A 14,437-nucleotide genomic window follows, 5' to 3' on the forward strand; every position below is an offset into this window, starting at 1 on the left:
ACTTCTGGTTCTGGTGTTTGAAGAAGATTTCGATTGATATGAACATCTTCTTCACTATCATCCTCCAAACTTATATCTGTAAAGCGATTAACTAGCTCAACTAGATCAGTTTGCTTATCAGTTAGTCTTGATTCATCAAATACAACATGAATCGATTCTTCTACATTCAAAGAACATTTATTAAAAACTCTATAAGCTTTATTAACTGATGAATAACCCAGAAATATTCCTTCTGCGGATTTTGCATCAAATGTTTTCAAATTATTTTTGCCATTATCGTGAATATTACATCTGCAGCAGAATATTCTGAAGTAGGAAACCACACTTTTATGTCCATGCTAGATCTCATATGGGGTTTTCAAATTATTTTTGTAAATCATTGATATGTTCTGAGTGTAACATGCAGTGTTTACTGCTTTTGCCCAAAATCTTTGTGATATACCAGAATCAGCAAGCATTGTTCTAGCAGCTTCTTTAAGTGTTCGATTTCTTCTTTCAGCTACACCATTTTTCTGAGGTGTTCTAGCTGCTGAGAACTCATGCTTAATTTCAGTATTTTCAAAAAATTGAGAAGATTTTGATTGACAAATTCAGTCCTTCGATCAGACCTTATTATGTCAATTCCAACTGATTTTTCATTTAATAATCTCTTGAAAAGCTTAATCAGTTGTGCAGCAGTTTGGTATTTTGATTTAAGAAAGATAACCCAAGTAAATCTTGAAAAATCATCAACGATTACCAAGATGTATTTCATTCCCCCTAAAATCATGATTGATATATGACCAAAAAGATCCATATGTAGCAGTTCTAAGCATCTAGATGAAGATTTATTACCCTTACTTTTAAATGAAGATATTACTTGTTTACCAAACTGACATGTTGAACAAATTGTGTCTTTTGAAAAATCTATTTTAGGCAGACCTGTTACAAGATCATGGTTACTCAGATGAGCAATAGACTTAAAATTTAAGTGGTTCAAACTTTTATGCCACAACCATTTTTTAGAAGATTTTGAAGCAACAAAACATACCAGTGCACTAGGTTGATTAGTCCAACTGACTTTGTAAGTGTTGCCACAACTATTGCAAGTTATAATGATCTCATCATTTGAGTTCTTAACTGACTGATGCTAATCAAATTATACTTCAAATTATCAACCAGTAAGACATCTTTAATAATAATGTTACCATGGATGTGCTTACCCTTACCCACAGTTTTACCTTTAGAGTTGTCTCCAAAACTTATGTTTGGACCAGAATATTTGATCAGTTGAGATAGCAATTCAGCATCCCCTGTCATGTGTCGCGAACATCCACTATCCAAGTACCAATTGATTCTTTTTTTGTACCTGCTACCTGCAATCACACACAATATATAATCTTGATACCCACATCTATTTGTGTCCTAAATTGAATTAGTCCTTTAGGAACCCAGACTTGGATCAGTCTAACTGACTTTCCAGTAACTGTGTTCCAAATTATTTTCCCTGACTTGTGTATGTTAGGTGTGTGGTTTGTGGATGAAACAGTATGTTTGTCAACCTTTTCCAACTGCTTGTGTAACGTCCGAAAAATCAAACCTACGTAAACCACATGCATGCAAAATATTTTAATTGCTTAATTGTTTTATTTAATTGATTTTAAATGCTTGCATGATATTTATTATATGATTAAAGGTATGATTGCATGATTAAATGATTATATGACATAATTTCATGAAATCGAAGGATTTTTCCCGAATATTCGATAATAGGCAGGAAAAAGGAGATCGTGACGACCAAGACAATAATAGTTATTTTTCATTAAATGTTTTCAAGGCTTCCTAATATGATTAAAAATGATTTAATTTTTCTAAAAATGCTAGAGTTCGAATTATTTTACGAGTCGAGCTTGATTTTTCCCAGGAAGCCGGTTTTGGGCAAACGAGGAATTTTAAAAGATCAAAATATTATTTTTGGAAAACTAATTTTATAAACTTTTATGTTTCAATTAAATAAGTTTTATTTGGCCCAATTTAATTATTTAAAGTAGGCACAATTGTTCTTAAGTTTGCAAGCACAAAACTCAAGCCCATTAGCATGTTGATTAAATCTATAAATATGTTACATAGGCTTTCAAAACCCCATATTTCAGCCTCAATTCAGCCGAAAATACACAAAACACACACATAGAATTTTGAAAATAAGGAAGGAAGAAAATCTTGGGTTCTTCGTTGTCCGGTGGTCCAACTTCGTACCCTCGCCAACGATTGAATATTCGAGCATTATAAACGCAAAGGCACGTGTTTCCTAAACTCTTTTAAACATCATGCAAATCATAATAAATTTTATTTGGCCCAATTAAATTATTTAAAGTAGGCTCAATTGTTCTTAAGTTTGCAAGCCCAAAACTCAAGCCCATTAGCATGTTGATTAAATCTATAAATATGTTACATAGGCTTTCAAAACCCCATATTTCAGCCTCAATTCAGCCGAAAATACACAAAACACACACATAGAATTTTGAAAATAAGGAAGGAAGAAAATCTTGGGTTCTTCGTTGTCCGGTGGTCCAACTTCGTACCCTCGCCAACGATTGAATATTCGAGCATTATAAACGCAAAGGCACGTGTTTCCTAAACTCTTTTAAACATCATGCAAATCATAATAAATTTTATTTGGCCCAATTAAATTATTTAAAGTAGGCTCAATTGTTCTTAAGTTTGCAAGCCCAAAACTCAAGCCCATTAGCATGTTGATTAAATCTATAAATATGTTACCTAGGCTTTCAAAACCCCATATTTCAGCCGAAAATACACAAAACACACACATAGAATTTTGAAAATAAGGAAGGAAGAAAAGCTTGGGTTCTTCGTTGTCCGGTGGTCCAACTTCGTACCCTCGTCAACGATTGAATATTCGAGCGTTATAAACGCAAAGGCACGTGTTTCCTAAACTCTTTTAAACATCATGCAAATCATAATATGCATGATTTAAGTGTTTATGCATGAAAAATGAGTGTGAATATTTTTACGGTAGAACGTTTATTTTCAAAAATATGATGTTTTTACGCTTATATGAAAAACGTGTTAAATCCAATGAGTACGCTGCCAACGTAGGATGTTATATGAATGAAATATGGTTAAAACATGATAAAATTAAAGGTAAAACAATCTGGGAAATCGAGGGTAACAACAAGGAGAAGAACCAAGGGTTGTATGCTTGTTTGTGGTCCAAGGGCGCGGTTACTCTGCATGATCACTTGGGGCTCGGCTAGGGCTGGGTATGGGTCAGGGTTGGTCGTGTTCTAGGGCTAGGTTGGGTCCTAGGGCAGCTATGAGTCAAGGGAGTAGCTAGGGAAAAGTCCTAGTGAACTAAGACTCTCCCCCACGCATGCAAGGGGAGTTTCGAGAGAAAGGAGACTTGGGGCTGGCATGGGGACGAGCTAGGGTGGTCTGTCAGTGTCCAAGGAGATGGTCAAGGGTTGAGGTAGGGGCTGGAGTGGCTTGGTTCGCTGGTGGTTTGAGAAAAACGGGGATGAAGCAACTCGCGTGGTCTTAGGTGTGCGCAGTTTGTTCTGGATTCAGGCGGCTCGTTGCTTGGGTTCAAGGGTTTGGGCTAGGCATGGTTGGGTCTGGTCATTGTTCAGGGTTGATTAGGGTCAGATGGGCTCCATGGTGGCTTAGCTGGAAGTGTCCTATGTTGGCTAGGAGTCTATTAGCGTGAGTTGTAGTACAGTGCAGTTTCGGGTCTTGTTCCAGGAGGCTTGTGCATGGATTAGGGTCAGGTTCTATGGGTCAGGGTTGTTCAGGAGGGTGCCTAGGTGGGTTGGCTCGAGGTGGCTCGACCGTGGCTTGGATAAATAAGAAGTTGGCTCGGTGGTCTTATTAAAGGGTCAAAACGAGAATATAAATGAATAATTTCCAACCATGGGTCCACGGGTGTGGTTCATGACTCACAAGGGTAGTTTAGGTAATACAAAATATATGTTTAAGATTTGGGAAGAAAATAATGAGTTTTGAACTTATTCGTGATTTAAACGGCTCACGAATCGTTAATTAAATAATTAATTGAAAAGCCTAGATTTAATCCGAATAAAATTATGAAAAATTATATTTAAGCTTAAATAATTATTTGGGATAATACCATATCATTAAAAGTAAGAAAAAGATAAATTCGAGAAATTTTACATCTAGGGGAAAAACGGTCATTTTACACTTGGAAAAATACGTAAAATCTTGACAGCGTCTCGAATGATCGTAATTCATGTTAAATTATATTTTATGATTTAAAATGATGATTTTGATGAAAATATGATATTTTATTATTTATGGTAAAGCTGTGCAATTTGTACTGTTTAAAATGTTATTTTTGGAAGTTATGATATTTTATGATTTTAAAAGAAAAAGAAAAATATTTTGAGGGATGTCAATTGACTGTGACAAATGATAGATGATATGATATATGATATGTGGGAGATCCGTTTTAAGAAGGAACGGTGAACTTACAATTTGTGGGGATGTCGTGAGGGCCAAGGCCCCAGAGGAACCCTGTTTATGGGACAAGGCTCCATAGGGACCCAACGATCGTATTTTCGTGGTGGAGCCTAGTGTCTACCCCCATCGGCCATGTGGAGCTGAAGACTGGTCAGTCGACCAAAGGATAAAAGCTAGTCACTTTCAAGGATCAAATTTCACCCAAAATGATAAAGGATTGAAATATTTACTATTAAAATGATTTTATGATATATTATTAAAAGCTATTTTTAAAATGATTTATTTATACTTAAAGCTTATTTTTAAATTGTTTATTTATGTTTAAAAGCTATTTTAAATAAAATTATGATTTTTAAATGCTTGTGATTGTATATATATTATTTATTATTCATGTTTAGAACGTGATGAGTCATTAGGCTCATTAGGTTTGTATGATGCATGATTTGATGATATTATGGGAGGCGCTGACGATTGAGTAGATCGAGTGCTGCAGTACACTCCCGAGAGACCCTTATGTTTTCGCACTAGCTTGATAGATAAAAAATTTAAAAGATTTATGTTAATAATTTTATTATAGATATTTTTATGCTTTATTTTATTGTTAGTTGATCTTTTTAAAGGTCGATTTACGAGTTTTGGTTAGTTGTTGATTTAGGGATATTTTTATACACTTGAGATTTTAAATGTTAAATTATTATGATTTACGAAAATGTTAAGTTATTTTATTAGTAATTTTCGAGTTTATGATTTATGATTTTAAAAAAAAAGCAGTGGTCGTTCCAGCTTGTACACCCGATATCTCTTTTGTACTGGCTTACAATTTCAGCAATTGTAAGAGTCATTCCTAGAGTGCTGACTTTTGTAGCTGAACCGTTTAGATAACCAGATTCGTGAATCAGTTTGACTCTCAGGGTTATATCCAATTCCAAACCGTTTAGCTTTGTTCTTATGTTCAATCGGTTGAACAATAGGTTTACTTGGTTCAAAGATTTCTTGTACCACTGTTGATTTCACAAAGTTAATGTATTTCCCATTGTGTTCATTCAACTTTTGGTACGGTATCACTTGCAGAAGTTTCATCAATGCTATTAAAGCCCAAAACAATTTTATCAGCAGCTGATTTTTGCAAACTCTGCATTTCAGTCAGAGTGACTGATGACTTATTCAAAGCCTGAATCAAATCAGTTTGTTTTGAATTCTCATTTTTCAACTAATGAATCAAGGATTGGTTCTCGATCATTTCAGCTTCTTTGCTTTGCAATCTCTCTTTTCAAACTCAACAATTCAACTGACTTATCAGTTTCAGTTTTGTTATCTTTGGGATCAGTTTGCTCAGCATTGGCTTTTTCAAAAGAGCGAGCAATTTTGTGATACTCATTCACCATGTCATGCAAAGTGGAAATGAGTTTTTCACGTGTAAAATCAGTAGAGCTGAATTCAAATACATGTTCACTTGTTGACACCAGTTCTGCGTCATCTGCCATTAAGCATTTAACTTCTTCTTCTTCATCGCTAGAACTACTCGAGCTCTCATCCTCTGACTCTTCATTGTCAGTATCTGCCCACTTTGATTTGCTTTCTTCAGCTAGCAGGACTTCATGCTTCTTCTTGAATGATCTCTTATCATTCATATCTCTTTTTTGTATTCCACTGATCTGTAAAGGCCCGAAAATCCTTGCTTTGAAAATTTGCGGAAAATTAAAATCTTTTTTTTTTAAATAAATGGAGTGCCTCATCCATAAAATCAACTGATGAATCAAGTTCAATGTTTAAAAATATATATATAGCAGCGGAAGAAAATAAAGTTTGCCAAAAATAACAATTCAAAGAATGTCCAACAACTGGTAAAAATGTTTGAGCATAAAATGACATGTGCTGAAACTGAGGTCCTCGGGTGCCACTACTGCCGACCCAAGCTGGCTCACCGGTCCCCGCCCTCGGCCCTGGCCTCATCAGTACCTACAACAATCAAGTCTAGGGAGCCTAAAGACTCAGCATGCAAATATCGTAGGTAACGAGAAAATGTAATTTGCATGGATAAAATATCATGTCATGAGGCATACTTAAAATAACTTGTACTGAGCAATTATAATACGTGCATAACTGAACTGAAAATCATAGTGAAAATGTTTGCTCCTTGGAGCCCTGTACTGAAATAACTGATAAAAATTTTCTGTTGAGATTATGGTCTACGCCTGTGGCCCCTGCACTGAACTGAACTGATCGGTAACTGGCTACCGAGGAGTATCAAACTGAACTGAGCTGACCGGTCACTGGCGACCGGGTGGTACCAAACTGAACTTATCGGTCACTGGCGACCGTATAAAATAATGCTCCCATAATAGTGAATTGACCACAAGCAATATCGCATAAACCTCAAAAATAAGTATTTTCTATTTTCATGCACGTAATATAATTAAATGGCATAATGAAAATATCGTGTATATTTTACCAACTGGATTGGATCGCTCCCAGGCTCGCTGCAACCTAAATATGCCATGAAAAATATGCAACAGCTTATACTTGACCAAACTATCCAATTAAGTTTGAAAATGCGACAATTACGTCTAACGACTTCGTATTTAATCATGACTCCGAACCAACCCGAACCTGTCACGCCCCGAGACCGGGTTATGACACCGGCGTTGTTTAACAACCACACGATCGAAAAACAACTAGCCTCGTAGTACATCATAAACCGAAACCAGTTTATTATCATAAATTTCCCAAAAGTTCACTGTCTTTACAACTCAAAAGAAATAGAAACATGCGGAAGCGTAAATACACGATACTGAAATCATAAGACAGAATAATCGACGGGTCCCGAATTAGACTGCTTCATCACCATCCCCAAAAGTAGTCTTGCTCCTCATCCTCAATTTGATTCTCATTCTTATCTGGGTGGGAAAGTAAGGGGTGAGTATTTTGGAGAAATACTCAGTAAATGGGGGCCGATCGCGCATGACCATTATCGAGGATATACATATGAATAAATTATCAAAATTTCAATATTAAGCATGTTGAATCAAATACTAACACAAATACGAATATAGCACTGAAAATCATCTCATTTTCTACGGTTTTTACTGATAAGTCCCCTATATGTTACTCCTCTAAGGGGCGAGGCCAAAGGAACGGTTATTATAACCCACCGCATCAGGGCCTAAACAAAGTATATCAAAGTTCGGAATTTCCTTTACCATTTCTAAATCGAGTCATTACAGTGCATTTCAAAAAAAATTCAAACATGCTTTCACATATTTAACTGATATCGTACAAAGAACAATTCAAGGGATTTCAATATCAAATGGAAATGAATATATCACGCCGACCGAATTTTCAAAGTCATGTTTAATTTATTTTCGAAACATATTATGCCCACTTAAAAAGAAATAAGTGTGCCAAATAAAATAGTATCAAGAACCCACTTACAAAGAAAGATATATAGAAATAGCCCACTTATAGTATTCTGACTGCTCAAGGAAACGTAAACGTGAACGGTGAGATTGCGGCAGAGCTTTGTTACTAGAGGGCGAAGAGCTTCGAGAATACGGTGCTGCTAGAGAGGATTTCGAGAATTTGGATGTGCAAGTTTCGAATGAGGAGCCTTCCTTTTTATAGGCACGAATAATCTGCTACAAGGTAAGCTCTGAAGTCGCTCCACGAATGACGTTGCGTTGATGGCTCCACGAATGACGCTGATGGCTTAATCAATGGGTGATTGCACTAACCTCTCCCGGATGAATGTGGCCACTTTTTGGTTCAAGGTGCTCACTCGAGATTTATGCTGAAATGGAGTGATTTTGGCTGTATGAGTTCCTCCACAATTGGTGCACTTCCATAGTGCATGGTCTTCACAGAACCGACACTGAACCGACGTATATTCATGATTAAAATACGCTTAAAATTATGAACTAATGCTCCTAAAATGATGAGGGTCGAAATCTAGGTGAAATGGAGGCCAAAACAAGAAACGCTCTTTCGAGAGTCAATTTGGCACATCGCACCGTAAATTCTCGTACGACCTCAAAATTGATCCGAATCACAAACGGTCAAAAACACGACCTTCCTAACTCGATGAGGCACTGTCCAGTCCAAGGCCATAGGCTAAAAGCCAACCATGAACTCAAACGAGCCTCCGAACCGTCACAGCAAGTTGCTGTCAAATTCCAGCAGCTGTGCAATCGCGTGACTTGTGTTGTTTTCGAGACTACCGGCCATTGGGGCGTGAACCACCGACCAGAGACTCTTACCAACATCCCAAGAAATTATTTGAACCATGGCTAAGGGCCCTAGGCCAGCCACAATTCGAATTATTCCAGCAACATCAGAAAAGTTACACCCGAGAGCACCTTTGCGCGCATGAGGGGTGCTTTGCTTTGCTTGCTATCTTGACTCGTTCCAGTGGCCATTGATTGACCATGGAACGATCTAGACATCTAGGGGCATGGTATGAACCGTGGCTAAGGGCCATAGGCCAACCAAGATCCATACCAACTCAACCAACGCCGAACTCATACATGCTGTCAAAACCGAAGGGGGCCGAGAGGGGAGGGGGCTGTTCTTGCATTTGATTTAAAAACCGATGAACCATGGACCGAGCCACCAAAATGGAGACTTAGTCACGTCTTAGACATGCTAGGGAAGTGATCTAACCATAGCTATAGGCCTTGTGGCAGCCATGATCAGATTCATTCCCTATATGACAGCAAAACAAAATTTCGAAAAGCTTAATTGGACAAGAGGTGGAGTTGCTGTCATTCTCGTGTTTTCCAGCGTGCATGGGGTTAATGAATGGACCAACATGGTCCTAATGCATCCTATTACATGTCTAGATGTCGCCTTAGGAGCCTGGAATCGAGCCAATACCTGAAATCCACAAAAAGCAAACCGTGAAACTGCATCATGAAAGTCGAAATCTGCATGTGTGTTTTCTGAAAATTTCTGATGTATTTCGGTTTTTGCTTATCAAAACATGATCATGTACTGAAAAATAATTGATAATAGGACTTGATTGAGGTTTGAAAGAATCTAGACATGCGTTGGTTTTCGTTTGAATGAAAAACGAAAGAATACGACGACTCGGCGCGGAGGAGGTGGAGCGCTTTCTTTTCTTGCTTCTTCACTCGATTATTTTCTCTTGTTAATGGCTGAGTGGCTCACGATTTTTGCCTCTAAAACTCTCTGAATTTCGGTGATGGAGGGGTGGAGAATGATGGTTAGGAGAGTGAGGGAAAGATCCACTAATAAAGGAATTCAAATGGCAAGACTAAGTCTACCTCTCATTTAAATTTTGAAATTGTTTGATCAAGTCTTCTTGGGGGGAATGAGGTGACCGATATTCTCATCTAGACTAGGTTAGGATATGCTCTAATATTAATTAATTAAGGTTGAACAATAATTAAAAAAAAACTTTGCATGCTAAACTTAACAAAGAATGGGTCAAAGGGTGAGTTGGCAAAGAAATGATGCATCTCCAAGGGGTGGCCGAAATCTAACTTCTAAATGGAGGGGAAATTTTGTTTAATTAGTAAATTTATAACTCTCAAAAGCCTCACCTATCCTTTAAATAATGTAGTGAACTAATCTCTTAATTAAGTAACTTAAATGAGCTTATTTCTTAATCACCTCAAGTAACTTAAATTAAATCCTGAAACCTCCTTATTAACTTAAATTAACTTACTTGCTAGCTAAAATAAAGTCTGGAAATATTTATCGAATCTTAAATTCTATCTCAAGGCTCCGACTCCAGTCCGGCCTCACCGAAATAACTGAAAAATCAAACTACTGGATGAAATAATAAAATAATTACCTTCAAGGAAAAGCATTAAAATAATCATGCAATGAAGTCAATTTAATTTAAAATACTAGAATTATGCATGGCTTATACGTAGACTGATTTACGGGTTCTACAATCCTTCCCCCCTTAAAAGAAATTTCGTTCCTCGAAATTAGAACTCACCGAATAATTCTGGGTATCGATCTCTCATCTCCGGCTCAGACTCCCACGTAGCTTCCTCCTCAGAATGATTGAGCCATTTGACTTTGACTCGCTTAACCAGCTTGTTCCGAAGCTTCTTCTCCTGTCTGTCTAGGATCTGCAACGGTCTCTCCTCATAAGACAGGTTCGGAGTAAGCTGCAATGGCTCAAAGTTCAGCACATGCGAAGGATTTGCCATATACTTCCTCAGCATGGAGACGTGGAACACATTGTGTACTCCGGCCAGATTCGGCGGAAGAGCAACACGATAAGCTAGCGTCCCAACTCTCTCAAGGATCTCAAAGGGTCCAACGAATCTCGGACTGAGCTTCCCTTTCTTCCCAAATCTCATGACACCCTTCATAGGTGCCACTTTCACAAAGACATGATCGTCCACTGCAAACTCTAACTCTCTCCTCCGCTGATCGGCATAACTCTTCTGTCGACTCTGAGCAGTCCTCATCCTATCACGGATCTTGACTACTACATCTGCCGCCTGCTGAACAATCTCTGGACCCAACTCTGCTCTCTCTCCTACTTCATCCCAATGAACAGGAGATCTGCACTTGCGGCCATACAGTGCTTCATACGGAGCCATACCAATAGAAGACTGGAAGCTGTTGTTATAGGTGAACTCAACCAATGGTAAGTTCGACTCCCAACTCCCGGAGAAATCAATGACGCAAGCACGGAGAAGATCCTCTAAGATCTGAATAACTCGCTCTGACTGCCCATCTGTCTGCAGATGGAAAGCTGTGCTAAACAGCAACTTCGTACCCAAAGTCGAATGCAAACTCTTCCAAAATGAGGAAGTGAATCTGGGATCTCTGTCGGATACGATCGAAACTGGAATACCATGGAGTCGGACTATCTCTCGGATATACAGCTCTGCATACTGAACCATGGTGAAAGTCGTCTTAATAGGCAAGAAGTGCGCTGATTTGGTAAGACGATCTACAATCACCCAGATAGCATTCGATCCTCTGGCTGACCTCGGCAATCCGGTCACAAAGTCCATGGTAACATTCTCCCACTTCCACTCGGGAATAGGGAGAGGCTTGAGCAAACCTGCTGGTCTCTGATGCTCGGCCTTCACTAACTGGCAAGTCAGACACTCGGACACAAATCGTCTGATGTCCTTCTTCATACCAGGCCACCAATACAATAGCTGCAGATCTTTGTACATCTTCGTACTCCCAGGGTGAATGGAGTACGGGGACATATGGGCCTCTGACAAGATGTCTGCTCGGATAGAATCACTGCTAGGAACCCATATCCTGTCTTGGTATCTCACAATACCATCACTGACTGAATACAAGACACTGCCCTTGGCTTCATCTCTCTTCTTCCACTGTGCCAATTGCTCATCTGCTGACTGACCACTGCGAATACGGTCCATAAGGGAAGACTGAATGGTCAAGGTAGATAGACGAGGAACTCTACCTCGAGGATAAGTCTCGAGATCAAACCTCTGTATCTCAAACTGAAGAGGTTTCTGAATCGTCAAATGAGCCATCACTGCGACTTTTCTGCTCAATGCATCTGCAACTACATTAGCTTTACCCGGGTGGTAGCTAATGTCACAATCGTAGTCTTTCACAAGCTCCAACCAACGCCTCTGACGCATGTTCAGCTCCTTCTGCGTAAAGAAATACTTGAGGCTCTTGTGGTCGGTAAAGATCTGGCATTTCTCTCCATACAGATAGTGCCTCCAAATCTTCAAGGCAAAAATTACGACGGCCAACTCTAGATCATGGGTAGGGTAGTTCTTCTCATGAGTCTTCAACTGTCTAGAAGCATAAGCTATCACCTTCCCATGCTGCATCAATACTGCGCCAAGACCGAGCTTCGAAGCATCGGTATACAGAACAAACTCACCGGACCCTGACGGCACGGCCAAAACTGGTGCTGAGGTAAGAGCTTGCTTCAAAGTATCGAAGCTCTTCTGACACTCCTCGCTCCAAACAAATTTCACATTTTTCTTGGTCAGTGCTGTGAGTGGAACTGCAATCGAAGAGAATCCCTTAATGAACTTCCGATAATATCCTGATAAGCCAAGAAAATTGCGGATCTCTGATGCATTCTGTGGCACAACCCAATCTCTGATTGCTGCAACTTTTGCTGGGTCTACCTCAATACCACTGCTAGAAACGATGTGGCCTAAGAACGCCACCTTCTCTAACCAGAATTCGCATTTACTGAACTTTGCGAATAATTTGTGCTTCTGCAATGTCTGCAACACTGTGGTCAGATGTCTGCTGTGCTCCTCCCGACTCTTGGAGTAGACGAGAATGTCATCTATGAACACTATAACAAACTGGTCAAGATACGGCTGAAATACGCGATTCATGAGATCCATGAAGATCGCTGGCGCATTCGTCAGACCGAACGGCATTACTAGGAACTCGTAGTGACCATAACGAGTCCTGAAAGCTGTCTTCGAGACATCAGCATCTCTCACCCTCAACTGGTGATAACCAGAGCGCAGATCAACCTTGGAGAAAATCGAAGCTCCCTGCAACTGGTCAAACAGGCCCTCAATCCTCGGAAGTGGGTATTTGTTCTTCATTGTAACCCTATTCAACTCCCGATAGTCAATACAAAGTCTCATAGAGCCATCCTTCTTCTTAACAAACAAGACTGGCGCGCCCCAAGGTGAGAAGCTAGGGCGAATGAACTCCTTGTCCAGAAGTTCCTGAATCTGCTTCTTAAGCTCTGCCATCTCTATCGGTGCTAGTCGGTACGGCGCTTTGGATATCGGAGCCGTACCTGGCATAAGCTCAATGGAAAACTCCACCTCTCTCTCAGGTGGCATACCAGTGACGTCTTCGGGAAAAACATCTAAGAAATCTCTGACAATCGGAACATCTGAGGCTGACTTGCTGGGTTCCTCGGGGACAGATACAAAGGTTGCTAGAAACGCCTAACACCCTCTATGCATGAGCTTCCTAGCCTGAACATATGGAATAATAAGCGGTAAAGGTAAGTACCTGTCCGGCTCAAATAAGAACTGCTCCATTCCAGGCGGTCGGACAAGAATGGATCTCCACTGGAAGTCTATCAACACTCTGTTCCTCAATAGCCAGTCCATCCCTAGGATAATGTCAAATTCCAGCATCGGTAGCACAATCAGATCCGCATAAACAAGATTACCGTGCAGTTCAAGATCTATATCTCGGATAACATTGGTAGCTGCCATCTCCTCGCCTGACGGCAACACTACTGAAAAGGCTGTGTCTAGCCCAATGGTCTTGATCTTGAGAAAGTTTGCAAAGACCTCCGAAATAAACGAGTGAGTGGCCCCTGAATCTATCAAGGCCTTGGTAGCGGAACCAGATATAAAAATTCTCCCTGAAAGAGCGGAGCTCTAAGTTGAATCCGATAGTTACAAGAACTAAACTTATAGACATGCAATGGTCAAAGTTCTTCTAACTTAAATCTCCAAAATACTGAGTAGAGCATGCAATCATATCACAGTTCTAAGTTCAATCTTAATCCTTATTCCCAAAACACAGAAATTCAAATAATAACTTAAAGTTTAAAGGTACATGTCAACAACATAGTCTCTGGGTTGGTTTCCGCGGCATGGAGAGCAAAAACTCTGCCTTGGGTAGGCAGATTCCTCTGAGGGCACTGCAGCAACATGTGGTCTGGACTGCCACACTTACAACACTTTCCTGAGCCAGACATACATGCTCCAGGATGGCGGCGTGAGCACCTGGGACAGACTGGGTGCTCATAAGTCCTCGGGGCTGGGCGTCCCCGCTGCTGCTGCTGCTGCTGCTGGCCTCTGTTTCTAGGCGGTCCGTGAAAAGGCCTCTTGTTCTGCTGCTGATGATGATGAGGAGGAGGGCGGTGTGGTACCTGGACTGGGCGCTTGCCCTGGCGATCCCTCTCGATATCCCGCAGATCCTGCTCTGCGGCTAGGGCCTTGGAGACAGCAATCTCATAAGTAGCAGGGTCAGACACCCTAACATCCCGGCG

This window comes from Primulina tabacum, chromosome 4 (assembly GCF_025594145.1).
Source record: "Primulina tabacum isolate GXHZ01 chromosome 4, ASM2559414v2, whole genome shotgun sequence".
NCBI lineage: Eukaryota > Viridiplantae > Streptophyta > Magnoliopsida > Lamiales > Gesneriaceae > Primulina > Primulina tabacum.